Genomic DNA, 15,086 nt, shown 5'->3' on the forward strand with positions numbered 1-15,086 from the left:
CATTTCTGGAAAAATAAAGCAACGGTGGAGATTCGATCAACATACGCAAATCTCGAAGATTGTTGGAGTGATTAATTTTGCACCAACATCTTTTGGCTCCGACTAAGGAGAAAAGAATGAAAGAAACGTGCTTTCCCTGCAATGGAAGTATTTCAACAACTTAAAAGTTATGTTCGAGAAAAAAGATGTTTGTGTCCTTCAACAGCATAAGGAAGCATGAAAGAGATGAAACCAAAGGAGTTCTCGATACGTCACATTGAAAAAGAGAAGAAACAAAAAAAATAAGACCGTTCCCCTTGGTTATTTTGGTCTTTCCTTTAATCAAAAGATGGTGAGGTTTCACGGGAATCTCTTTGGTGTTCGTATTGTCAACGGTGGAAGGAGAAACACACATGAAAAGACAAACTTTTGGAGCAAAGCCTCACAATTATACTACGGTCATCATCAAAGGATCAGATTTTCAAAAGAATAAGACCCGAGAAGATCGAGAAAATCGTTTCCAACATCTTCACTAAGGAGAGATAGGTCTTCGCTGGGAGGCGCTCCTGAATCAATAACACCGGCTGCAGTCATGGTTTTGGTAACAAGACCAAATAGCAACAAGCTCCGGAAGCAGCACATTAAAAGGGGATAAGATTCTTCTATCCTTACTCTCCTGTTACTTTGTTTTAGTTCCATTCCATGCCAAACATGTTTTCACAACGGTGATATATAGAAATAAAAGAATGAACACCACTTTTACATGCACCTTCCTGCATTAGGCGAGCACTAATGCACACAGATAGCACGCATATATGAACAAAGTTCAGGGCAATTATATATGAACCGCATGTAATGGGGCTGCTTTTTCTCTACTAACGTCTCTTTCCAGGGAAATTCACTAATGAATTAATGATCACTACTGCAAAGAATAAGCCTCATTCTTGCCATGACCACATCAAAGCCTCACCCTTGCTGTGAGCACCGGAAGTCTCACGTCTACACCAGACATGACCGGAACTGAATACGCCATGGAAGATCTGTACGATTGGATATAATATGCGATACAGCTTGCATGCTCGCAACTCACAGCCTATCTTGTACCAGTTAAAACCTCAAATCACCACAGCTCCAGTGGTGAGTTTATAATGCCGTTGCGTATCACGAACGTACAATCTGCAGCATTTCTCAACCTAATCCACACTTGATCATTGGAATTGGCGTTCAAGAACCCAAAACAGGCTATTGGGACACCAATGATACATCCAGGATGCAGGTTCACTATGCAAAGAAAAACCCAGTGCTATCCATCTCGACTAAATTTTTTACAAAGTTCCCATATACCAGCTCTACCAGGATTTCCCCTTACCGCACCATCACAACAAAGTTGAATTTCATCAAGTTCTGGAGGATGCCAAAAACATTCCACCGGATGATGCATTTTAACCTTCCTATGACGCACCCTGAAGTAGTCCAAAAGAACAATGTCTTTTGAAGTATTCTTCATGTAGCTTTTAAGACGCCCTGAATAAGCTTCAAAACACGTTTAAAGAACATGCTCCAGTTCGGCTTCAAATGTTCAAACACTCCCTTATTCCTCAATGCCCAGAGTTCAGATTTTATCACCAAATTTGCAATGAACCATAGATCACGCACCATTTGGCTTCTTCCCTTAGCTGCCTTAACTGAAAGCACAAGATTCACGTTAGATTGCAAATTAAAAATCCCGGAAATCCAATTCCAGGATCTAGCTGCAAAGCTGCAGTCATACAACACATGATCCAGCGTCTCTTCATCATTCCCGCAGATGCTACATTTGCTGGCTAGTTGAATTTTAAACCTTTCCTTAAGAAGATCATAAGTAGCACAAGCACGCCTGATAAATTTCCAATTCTGAGCAGCCAGAACTGGGTGCACCTGTTTCTCCAGATTAAATACATCCCCTCCAGAATTGGATACTTTTGCTGGATAAGCTCTTTAGCTGAACTGATGCTAAAATCACCTTTGAAGTCAGGCATCCAAACCATGCTATCCTCCCCTCCAGTCGGTGTTGGCAATTGATTGACATCAACTCCAGCAGCAGCCAAACGCTCCAAATGAATAGCAGGAAAAACCCAATGATCATCGTTCCAAAAATCTCCAAGCATAATGGTTCTATCAAGGGTTTGGTCATTGACAATTTCTGCAAGACACACATCAGTACACCAAATATCATAATAAAGAGCAGTGTTCCTACCATCGCCTAAAAGAACTCTAGTGTTATTCTCCACAAGCTGATACACCCATCGAATGCCTGGAAAAACAGTGGATTTAACTCCATAATTCTTGATGCAACCATTTCTGCCAAAGAACTTTGCTCTAAGAAAACCCGCCCATTTCTTTTTAGAATTACAAATTTTCCACCACAACTTCATAATAAGTGCCTTGTTCATTGTAGCCATGCGAGTTAAGCCTAAGCCCCTCTCCTCAAAAGGGCAACAGACTTTATCAAACGCCACCACCACAACACGACTAATATTAGAATCACCCGACCAAATAAAGTTCCGAATTGCCCTTTCACATTGTAAAATGAATTTCCGAGGCCATTTGTAGACTGCCATGTTGTGAATAGGGTAGCTAGCTAAAACAGATTTAACAAGAACGATACGGTCATGAAAAGAAAGTAATCTTCCTTTCCATCCAGCAAGTTGGGCTTTAATTCTCTCAATCACATTACAAATGTGATGATATCTCACTGTGCCATGCATGATTTGAATCCCCAAGTAACGATCAGGAAACGTGGCCACACTCATTCCCAAGAAATCAGCAAGGTAAGTTCTCTTACTCAAAGAGCCTCCTCCATAATAAATCTTGTTTTTTTGCCGATAAACGGTCTGACCCGAAGCATCTTAATATTTACCCAACAAATCTATCAGGTTATGCACACTTTTAAGATTTTCTTTGCAAAAAATCATAATGTCATCAGCAAAAAAGAGATGAGCTGGGGAAATACCATTCCTTGTAACCATTGGACAGTGCCATACTTCAAATGCGGAATTAAGTTTCTACCGAAAAGAAATGAGTTTTACTTTCGGCCATAGGCGTACTACAAATATAGCTGCAACGTTACACCACCAAGCTCACTGCGCCAACCATCTTGCAACGTTATCGGAAAGTTACACTTTGAGGAATACCAACACAAAGGGTACCGACTGTCACGGAATCACCCAAGATAAGCTTCCCTCAATTCAAGGACGGGCAGCAGAGTGCAGAACCATTATACCATTATATCTAAAGAGCTACAAAAAGGCAACAAAATCATCCGCCAAATCCGTAGAGTTGGCATCCTGGATTCAAGCTCGTTTATAGCGATTTCGCAAGGTTGCCAATATTACACCCGAGAACTTTCTATGGAGGACCTGTATGATGTGGCACAACCTGTAGTCCTTCTCGAATAGATGAGTCCCCGTTTTTTTACTAGAACGTCAATGAAGGACGGTGAACAAACTAAGGTCCAAGGACCACGAGCGGGAAAGATCTCACTTGCATGTTTGTTGCCGTAAGAGTAAACTCACAAGCACCACACCATGACGCGAAGATGAGGAACACTTCCTTGCCACTGCTACGATATCCCAAAAAGTACAACGCCACTTATATGAATGGTAAACTAGAGTTTGTATAAGTTTCAAATTCTAAAGGAAATCAAAATATGATTTGATTTGGTGGTTCTCCTTTAATCGATCCAAGGAAGAACATAACAGTACAAGTGTTACCGAAGGCCACGTGTATTAGATAGAGAGGAAATTGTTCTCTTTGTCCGCAAGTACAGGAGTTTTACCAGCCGTATGGGGAAGCCACTACTAGTCACTCCAGAACACGCGTTTATGCATAAATACTTGGGATTGGTTTCTGGTAAGGCTGGCAATGGATGACAGATATCCGGATTCTGTTTCCGATTATTCGAGATCCTAGAGGATTTTATCCATTATATCGGATACCGGATATCCGAATCCGATAACTTGTCGGATATTTCCTCCTTAACCTATCGGAATCGGATTGGGCTCTATCCGATTGGTTAATATCCGATAGGGTAGGGGCGTACTAGTAATTTTAACATACCAATAACAGTGTCGAGGAGTCGAGAGAAGAGAAGAGAAGACATTTCCCTTTTATTTTTTTCTTCTCCTCACTATGTTCTCAGTCTCGCTTCCCCCTCTCGATTAATCACTCAGTTCTCACTTCTCCAATAATTAATCTCTCAATCAGGTATTGATTCGCTCCCCCTCTATGTTGTTAATGATTTCTCTTTTAATTTTTTCGATTTCTATGTTCAATTCTTATGAAATTAGGGTTTATGTGTTGCAATAAAAAAATTAGGGCTTCTGTATGGATGAAAGATTTGAGATGGGTTTAAACTGAACTGGAATATGAGGCCGAAGAATAACTTGATACTGATAGTTAGGGGTTTGATTTTTCTATATCAGTTCGATCTAAATCCCTCCCTCTTCTAGGGTTTTCACTTTTCAGTTTGATTTTTCTAATTGATTCTCTAGAACAGATCTTTCTGTTTCATGTTTGAATATAACCCATTGAAGTGATTGAATGATTTCTTGGTCATATAATTATTTGCTGGGTTCAATTTGATTTTTGTTTTCTAGGTTTGTGTAAATTGATAGTAATATCTGGAAATTCAGATAATATCTATTAGAACTTCTAGAGAAGTTTAGGATACACAAGGGAGGGTCTGTGTAAGAGTCCTGTTCTTTTTTGTCTGTGCTAAGTACTGTGGGTGTAGATGGATGCTCGTGTTAGTTTTGGTTGTACTGTTGGTAGTCCGTTTTATAGTATATAAGGATGGGATGAATACTACATCTTCTTTATGATCGTGTTCTCGTTTACATGTTCCTGATAAGCTTCCGTTGGGTCCTTTTCGTTAGATGCTTGCTAATGTCTACTGTATACGATAAGATGCTAGGATCCCATTGGTTGCCCTTTGTTGTCTAACCAAACTAATCAGTCCCACCCCTTTTCTACTGTTGTTTTGTAGTAAGTATACTAGGGCGCATTTATGTAAGCTTTTGCACTGTGCTTCTACTGTTAATTTGTGGACGTTAAAGATTTTAGGCCGACCATTTGCCCTACTGTAGGAAATCTTGTACATTAAGGGACTTATCTGTGCGAGCGTGCTATTGTTTTATTTGTGACTTGAAAATGTGTACAGTTTTAGTTTGCACAACTAGGTACAGGATGATAATTTGAAGTAAAGGGGTTTTTCTTTGGCCTTTAGATGCTACATTTATGGTAATAGTCAGGATACGATACCCCATATTCTGTATAGTTCTGTCGCAGTGAGATAATTTGGAATTGTTTTGGAGGGCTATTTATAAACTTGCGAAATAGAATAATTATGGAAGCTTAGATGACTGGAGGTTGTGCAAAGAGGGAATTATGGTTTATTAGAAACAAAATTTGATTCGAAGCTCTTCACTCTTTAACCTAATGTGAGTATGTTTAAGGCTAAAATTATATGATTTGCAAGTATTCAATTTCTTCGAATTGGGTATCAGGAAGGTGGTGAGCTCCTCCTGCCCTGCGGCTGCAGGTTGTGATGTTGCAAAAAGGGGTAATCCAGGAAATGTTGAGTATTCTTTCTTGTCTTACAGTACTTATTCATTTTCTATCTCAAGCATATTGAATTCCTGCGTATACATACAGCTGGCTCAAGTGTTCTGAACCTTTCAGGATAATTTGAACGTTTCCTCATGTAATACAACTTAAACTTGCTTAGTCAGCTTAATCAGCTTTGCATACAACTGAAAGGTTGAGCATATAACAACTAGTCTTACGCATTTTAGTTGAAAAACATAGGCATTCCTTTCTTTATGTGTTTTGATGGTGGATATGCTTATGCCGAAATATCTGCTTGGGGGATTTCCTTAGAAGTGTTCTATAATTTCGAGTGCAATATTTCCTTAGAACTGTACTCTGTTTACTCTGCAGCTCCCTTTGTTTTCAGTGTAGACATTATTTCCCTTAACTGAATAGAAAAATGTCGTGGTAGTTTTTATGCCTACATGGTATATACGCCAGAGAAAGAATGTCTGCATGCCTGGCAACTTCTGCAGGTTTTCAATCTTCACCACTCAGAAAATAGCCAAGTGTGTTTCTCCAAATGCTTGCTTCAGTACAAACTTATTTCAACTGATTGCATACTAACCATGTTGGTGTTCTGATTGTGGCTGTTAGTTCTCTACCCTCATTGTTGCTCTCCTTTATCTCCCTGCACCTTGTTACCTCTGTGAATTTTCAGATTGCATATCTTTTGCTTGGTTTGTATGTGGGTATGTGTGTTGCACTGTTGCTTATAGTGGTGAAAGCTTTGAGAAACTGAAATGTTGGATGTCAGAATTTTCTAATCAAGTGATTCTTTGTGATTTGTGAATGCAGATACGGAAAACGTGGACTGAAGTGAAGCTGATGCAATGATACAACATGCCAGGCGGCCAAGCAAGATCACACTAAGTTTCACTACTCACTAGCGTGTTGACATTGTTAGCCTCTGTGACCGTTAGACATTGTTTTCTTCTTTTTTTAGCTTTATTGTAGCCTGTTGTGTACTTTCTTTTGCATTCTCTGGACTGGGAGTAAACTCTTTAACTCACATTGTGCTTGTGTGGGTTTGTACTTTTCACAGAACATTTTGAACTTAAAAAAGACAAAGACTTTGTTTTTTTCAAGCTTTTAATTTTTTTTCCTAGTTATCGGATTTTAATCAGTTAAAATCCTATATCCGGTGCTTAACCTTAACCTTATCGAATTGGATTTTTTGATATCCGTCGGATGTTATCGGATATCCGATAATTCTTAACCTTAACCTTATCGGAACTGCCAATATCCGCCGGATATTTATCCGTTGCCAGCCTTATTTCTGGTCAAACATTCGGATGGAGCTAGCAAGTGGGTTCATACAATTTTCTTAAACCAATACCAATTTGAAATTGGGGTACACGTGGATATCTATGAGGTTTGCGGGTGAATTTATAACCTTTCTTCATATATGCTAACTAGGTATCATCCCTGCCTACGGGCGGGGCTCAATCTTTCGTTGAGCCTGTAGATCAGCCGGGATCATATGCAAATTCTCGTCTTTTATTGATCAGGTCGATTCAGCCGGGTCCTACAGTCTCGGCCATGGTTCTTTATTCAAGTTCTCGTATTTTGTTGGTCAGGTCAAATTAGACGGACCTGCATCCCCTGCCGTGATCCCTTTCGCAAATTCCAGTATTTTGTTGCTCGAGTAAAATTAGCCGGGACCTCCAGACTCGATCGTGGTCTCTTTTGTAAGTTCAATATTTTATTGGTCGAGTGAATTGGAAATTAATATTTGGCATTAAGATTATCCGTTTTTAATTAAGTTAGTATAATCATGACAAACCTAAGTTGATTTTTAAGAGAGCAATGAAATTTGTTAAATTGTGTTTTGTATTATTGGAATTAGAGGTTCCGGGTGCTGAAAAGGTCATTGAGCTTATGTTAGATATTTGCTTTAGAAACTTGCTCAACATGTCCTATAGCGGGCCACCGTTGATTAGAAGCCTAAAATACCCATTCCAATACAACATAGAGGCATTTCCTCTTTAGTCCACTAAACCCGATCCATCTTAATCCCTAGTCCAACGGGGCAAACAATTTAATCGCTAGTCCAAAAAGGTTTGAAAACAGTAAAATTACTGTGCTAACCCTAATAACACGCGTGTCAGAGTCACAAACAGATTAGGCAGAGAGAAAAAACACGCGTTATTCAGTTTCTCCTAGTTTTCATCGACCTTTTTTAGTTTTCATTCTTCTTCATCTACAGTTTTTCATTCTTCAGAGAATACAAAAATCAAAACTAGGTCAGTTCATCTTCTTTATTCAAAATCGAGATCTTCTTCTCCTAAATCGAAAAACGAAATAAAAAAACAAACCAGATGTGTTTCATCTTCGTCAAAACCAAAACCAGGCATCTTCTTCATGAGATTCAATTGAAAGTTTCCAATCGAAAAACAAAATCAAAACCAAAAATGGTTACCAATCGAAAAACTAAACAAATAATTACGGAAGTAATTGTGGAAGAAAGTTCTTCATGCTCAAAAAGTAGAAGAAAAATTGTTGATGATTCAAACAACAAAAAGAAAAGCCTGCTTCTAATTCACCAACAGTACATAATATATCCAACAACAGTTTATGTTTTTTTTTTTATGTATCACATGCTTTTATGCTTTCATGTATTACATAAGGTAAAAGATTTCATACATATTAGTATGTATTACATTGTTTTTTTTATGTATTACATGCTTTCATTCAGTAAAAATATTGGTATGTAGTGCATGTTGCTTTCATGTTTTTTTATGTACTAAATGGTTCCATGCTTTCCTAAATATTGGTATGTATTGCGCTCTTTCATAAAAAATGTCCTAAAAAAAGTACATGTCAATATGTACTAGGTAACCCCTAATTCATGCTTTGAATAAGTATCAGTGCATATCAACATGTACATATGTATTAGGTACATATCAATATGTATGCTACCTTGCAAAAGAAATAATATAATTGTTTTTGAGCTTATTGATATGTATTGATTGTGCTTATTGATATGTACTGATGGAGAAAACTGATTTATGATGATCGGGTACTAACAATTTGTCTTTGACCAAATGAACCTGTACATATTGATATGAATTTGGGGTTCATATTTTTTTGAGAATTTTTGTTACAACATTACTGCTATGAATTTGGGGTTTTTGTCTGTGTAGTGGAATATTGGAAGTTTCACAATTTTTTTCAAGTTTTGGATATATAAATTTAGGAGTTTTCAGATTTCTGCTAAACCCTTAGTTCATGCTTGAATACATATAAATATGTAGTAAGACAAAGAGTGATTAGTTGATGATATGTACTGTATAAAATCCTAGCATAGTTTATGCTTGAACATATCCATATGTACTTAGGGAAAAGTGATTCGTTGATGTAATACATGTCAATATGTATCCTTTGAATACCAAAAAAATAATATGTAGTATGTGTTAATACAATACATAGCAATATGTATTGTAGTGTTGAATACAAGTAGAACTCATCAGCGCTGTATATCAATATGTATTATCGAATACTTGGATTGCATATGCATCATGTACATATCAATATGTATTGTCGAATACTAATGGATATTTGGTTGTACCGTGAATAACTGGATAGTTTTGATAGTGTCAACTGCCAGTACGTATTTGCCTGTATTGCGAAAAATGAAGTGCATATCACCATGTACTTGTTCATGTATTGTTGTTACTTTGTTTTCTTATGAATACCCTTGTTGATTATGCATGTGATATGAAATAAAAATCCATATGTACTGGTAAAAATTACAGTACATATTTGGTTGTACCGTGAAAAACTGGATGGTTTTTGATAGTGTCAACTTCCTGTATTGCGGAAAGTGGGTGGTTTTATTTTTCTTTCAATACATAATTGTTGCAACATTTTAGTTCTAACAATATGTTTGGTATTGCATGCCAGGTCACTTATTGTACTACAATAACAAGGCATAATATTGGTTTCAGTAAACTCATGCTGAAAACTCGAATATAACAAAATGTTTGGGATTTCTGCCAAAAAAGGTGTTGCTTATAATTTTAAAAATACAATCTAATATGTGTAATGTTTTCAGTTTTATTTTTGTTGATTTTTTATACCAATTTTCTATATGCTCCTAGCATACATATCAGTGTGTACTGTTAAATTCTTGATATGTACTGCTTACCCCCTTCTACTGCATGTTTATGTATGATCTTACAATATATATCCATATGTACTGTATATATGTTGTGTATAATCCTACAGAACATGCTGATATGTACTGCTAAAAGACCTAGTTTGTAGTTGATATATGTAATGTTGATGTACTTTGTTCTTGAATTAGTACATATCAACATGTATTGCTGGGTATATATATGACCACTGCAATAAATATGTTCTGGGTAAACCTTTTTATGCTTATTATGTACTATAGGTAAACCCCCAATACATATTGATATCCAAAGCACACTATCTTGACATTGTTCATTCTTGTTGCGTTACCAGCTTTGGTGCAGGGTTCCTTGGTTCTTCATGATACGCCTGCATGGTTGGGATCAGTTGGGAAGGCTTGGCAGATGGATCTAGAGGGGCCATCAAGTAAAATTTCTTTTCCTTTAAACATACTATGATCTTTTAACATCTTAAATTGCACAAAATCACTATGTGCAGTAGTTGGTATAATTAGAGACATTATGTAACTCGTGATAAACCAAATACCAGTGGTCGTCTCTTCCTAGTTTTGGACACTGTGCAACATCATACTTGATTTGGAAAACTTCTTTAGGAGTATTAACAAATGTTTAGGAGTATTAACAAATGTTTATATGCAGGGGTGCAATTGGGCAGCCAATAGATTGTTAGAATATTCCTATTTGTGTTGTTGAATTACATATTACAAAAGGAAAATAATGTGTAAAAACAATACATATTGGTACGAACTGACAGACTGTACGTATCCATCTGTACATATCAACATGTACAGTTGGATGTTAGTTACATATCATTATGTACTTTAGTTTTTGATGCTTGTTTATTATGTTGATACGAGAGGACCTGAAGTAGGAGACCATACAACTCCTTGAACTGGAGATTGCTTCCGATCATGTAAATATTCTTGTTGGAGCTAGTAATTATGCAGCGGTGGCGTTGACTGAGGACTAATAATCTCCATTCCTTTGCTCTTCTCCACCTGTATTAGTTGCTGCTAATTCGAAATATTTACTTATGATAGCATATTGTAACCCGACTCCTGATTTTTTGCGACATCTCTGTACTCTTCCTTAGTTGAAGCTTTTTATAAACAACTTATCTTTTACTTGTTGCTTCAATTTGTAAGTAGTGCAGCAGATATGCAATCGATTTTTAAGCAGTGAAACAAATATATATTCTAGTTTTGGTAAACACTGCAGTGAAGCAAATATGTACTCTAGTTTTGGTAAATAGTGCAGCAGAACTAACGTTGAGTTACTACTTACTAGAAGGAAACAAGCAGCGGAGCAAGTAGATATACTGAATTACATCATATGTAACAAAAATTAATGATCATTTTTGAAATTATTTCATTGTAAATTGTTGTATTTGAAATTTCATCGTAAATTGTCGCATTCTTCATACAATGTTTCTGGCCGTTAATATATAAATTTTTTTTGTCAGTATGTAATTTGCAGAATACATTGTCCTCTATTGAAGTGATCCAACAGTATATATTGTGTTGTATTGAAAGAAAAAAAAAAGTCAATTTTGATAGTACCAAAGGAAGTACATATTGGTTGCACAGAAATATACATAGTCGGTCAAATTGATTTTGATATATTTTATTTAATTCAATCCGGCAACACAGAAAAAGCATATCACATTCCAATCAAACTGCAAAATGTCGCAGCAATATAGTTTTCTGGGCGTGAATTTTTTGCAGCCAAAATAGTTTCAGATTGCTGTCGAAGCATTCTTCCATTAGCACTGCCCATTCTTCCTTCATAATTTATGGCCTCATCCGGGGAAGTCCCCTCTTTAAACTTTGCCTCAGCAGCATCTGCAAAGAAGAAAAAAGCGCAGAATAAACAAACAATGAGCATAGGAAAAAGCACAGAATATACACATGTACTGACTGAAGCCATAGTATATATTGATATGTACTGAGTGAAACTCAATGAAAAGAAAAATCGAGACACTTCAGCTCACAAAAAATACAAAATGTTTTTCAACAATGGAAAAACAATACATATACACAAGTATTGAATAAAAACTGACAAAACATAGTTTCCAAAGTGTGACCAAGGGAAAGGTAGAATCTACATTTAGTGTTGGAACCAAAACTATCAAGTGGTGTGCAAGGTTAATGCTAAAATACCCTTAAAGTTTGAGAGGTTAATGGTCTAAATACTCACAGTAGCACTTGGAAGGATGTACAAGGTATCACATCAATATATTGATAGTACTGCGAAATAAATGAACTGGAAAAGAAATTAGAAGTAAACATACCTGAATTTCTCCCCCTTGTCCTATACCTGTAATGCCGAAGAAATGAAATATATCAGGTACTCATCGTAAACACTCCACGCAAGAAGGAAATTCTATACTTTTCTTATAATTTTCAGGCTCACTGTATGGCTAAGAGACATCTTGGTAATGCTGACTTGAACAAAATCAGAAATCAATAACTTAAAACAAAAACCGCAAACCAAATGGTCAAGAGAAACTCGTTTAACTGCACATTTTTAAATTAGATAAACACATTTTAAAATTATCTTTATCACAATACATGATGAGGAGGATTTATGGATCCAAGAGCCAAGCAGCAGGAGGAGGATTTCTGGATCCATATTGAGTGTCAATAAAGTACATATACACATGTATCGAAGAAGAAAAATAGTACATATATACATGTATTGAAGAAAACAAGTACGGAAAAACCAGTACATATTTTTATGTACAGAGTGAAAAGCACGGTAAACATGGATATGTACTAAGTAAAACCACAATATATATGGATATGTACCGAGTGAACACCTGACTACTGGAATATCTTCTCAACTCAAAAATACATTTGCCAGAGAACTTGGAACAACTCTCTCAAGAACCAAATATCTTCTCAACTCAAAAAAATCCACTCAATTCATTAATAATACATCAAAATATCCCGTCAACACTCACAAATATGTCAGAATATCCACCAAATATCATAAAAATGAATCATTGTTCAAAATAGAACTACTAACATTATGATTATCTAGTTAGTGATCAAGAATTCTATATAGGACGATCATAAAATAAAGAATCAAAGTCCAAATAAGACCAGAGTGGATGAAAATTAGGTCATAATGCCAATCGAACTATTTTAAGAAAATTCTAGTGGGGTATGTAGACTAAATCATGCTACTCATCATTCTAAATCCACATTTAGGATCGGCATATAGTATTAAGTGATCAATAAATTATAAGTACAAGACTGGATCTTAAATATTTGTGGGAAAAAATCGAAACAATTTACACTAAAATGATGAGAACGTTAAGCTGATTACAAATATCCTCTCTAATTTCAAATCAGATAAATGAACTGAAATAAAAATCAATGATTTTGATTTTCAATAAACCCTAAAATGAAATCTCCAGAAAAGTTTATTTTGAAACAACAAATATACCTAGAATCAAATCAGAGAGATTAGGGGAAGCCTTAGCTTTTCCCCCGATGCCGCTAGCGAGATTTCCTGGTTTCCCCGGCGATAATTTTTTCTGATTACACAGAGAGGTCTTCTTCTAGTCTATAGACTGAAAGAGAAAGTAAAACAGAATTTGGTTCGCAGCTTATGCGGAGGGTAATTTTTCCCTTTAGAAATTGACGTTTATATCACTCGCACGTGTACAGGGCTTGTGGATAAGTTTTTTATTCCAAAAACATGTTTTCGGACCACCTAGTAATTGTTTTCTGGTGCTGGACTACACAGTAACCGGTTCTTCCTACAGTGGATTAACTAGTAATTCCTAGTACAACATATCTAACAAACAGTCCCTCTTACTTTACACGTACGTATATCATCGAGTGCAAGCTATAGGTAGTTTAGGAAATCAGAAATCAAAGGTTAGATTCAAGTAAGGAAAATCTTAGGCGGATTTTTTTTATGCGGTCACTTTTCTTTTTTTTTGGTGCTAACCAAGAAAATCGGCAACCAAGGTTGGTTATGTTTGGTCTGGGCGGCGACATAATCAGTACCATCCAAAATAATAAAATTTCAAGGGATCGGACAGACGTCTATATAGGACATATAACCAAACGATGCATGTCGTAGGATGCGATCACAAACCGGCGGACATAAATATCTCCCCAAAATTATATGGGACGGCCCGATAGAAACCTCGCCAAAATTATATTTGTTCATCTTGATTTTTTTTTTGCTTGCGGTTCCACAAATATTGGTAAGGTCAGGATTAAGGAGCCCTTTCGGGAGGGGACATGTTCTCAACCATTTACCAGTGCACCCTCTATTGTAACCGGTTACGGATGCATCCAATTGTTTTTTCCTATTTTAAGCTGAAGAATTTAACATACCTAAAAGCCTGAACACTCGTACATGTGAGGTAGCAAGAATAGGAGTAGCATTATTTTCAGAAAGATAAAGAGAACAGCATCACCATGTAGGCATATAAGAAAAACTTAATAACTTCGGGACTTTTTCTTGCCTACCTCTTCGTATCCTCTCTCTTATTCGAGTTGTTTCTAGTGTAAAATTCTCTCCACCTCCAAGTATATATAGCCTATATATTGTTTCTTTTATTAGTTTCTTAATTACTACACTTGGATGCCGTATTTCACCAACATAAAACGACAGTAAGGTTAGCCGTGTTAGCGGCTTTAGGTTCGTGCAACAATGACGTTTGGTCCGGCCCTTGGCATAATCTCCACCGTCAAAACTAATAAAATCTCAGCCACATATATCTTGCAAACTCCAACGGATGGTCGGATATATACCTAGTAAACACCAATGAACGGACGGATAGAAATCTCGCCAACACATATTTCCGGCCGCCGGATGGCCGAAATCAAGAGTCGTCTATTATCCAAGACAGACAACACTTCTTTTTATAATATAGATGTGTTCTCGGTTTTTATAGAAGGGAACGCAACTGTTGGTGACTTCGTTATGTTAGCTAGCGGCTGGAAGCTATTGGAACCGTATGAAGCGTGACGCTCAATTTGTGATCGTCACACCAAAAATTTAAAAGAAAAGTTTGGTCGGATATCGACCACCCAAGAAAGAACTGCGAAGGTCCTGTCAAAGAGGGATTCAATCGGGTTGTGATATATTGTTTATCCTACAGAAGATGACTTGGCAACGTTTACACATATGTCAAGGAGGCTCTGTAAGGAAGTTAGTGAAGTTAGAAAGGTTGATACTGCTCTCGTAATATAGATATACAAGAATGCATTAGGTTATAACGTGCTTCGAATTTATATCTCCTAACAGTTCAACCAGTTAGAAACCTCAAAGAGTTGAGCGACAGGGCCGGCGGGTATG

The 15,086-nt window shown here is 36.7% G+C and overlaps 1 long non-coding RNA gene across 1 annotated transcript; it reads left to right on the plus strand.

The window, feature by feature from the left end:
* The first annotated feature begins 4,004 nt into the window (after positions 1-4,004).
* Positions 4,005-6,695, plus strand: LOC113274099. The gene is made up of 2 exons (XR_003322786.1): positions 4,005-4,224; positions 6,406-6,695. It is a non-coding gene; the product is annotated as an uncharacterized LOC113274099 (long non-coding RNA).
* The last annotated feature ends 8,391 nt before the right edge of the window (positions 6,696-15,086 follow it).

This window comes from Papaver somniferum, chromosome 4 (assembly GCF_003573695.1).
Source record: "Papaver somniferum cultivar HN1 chromosome 4, ASM357369v1, whole genome shotgun sequence".
Taxonomy (NCBI): Eukaryota; Viridiplantae; Streptophyta; class Magnoliopsida; order Ranunculales; family Papaveraceae; genus Papaver; species Papaver somniferum.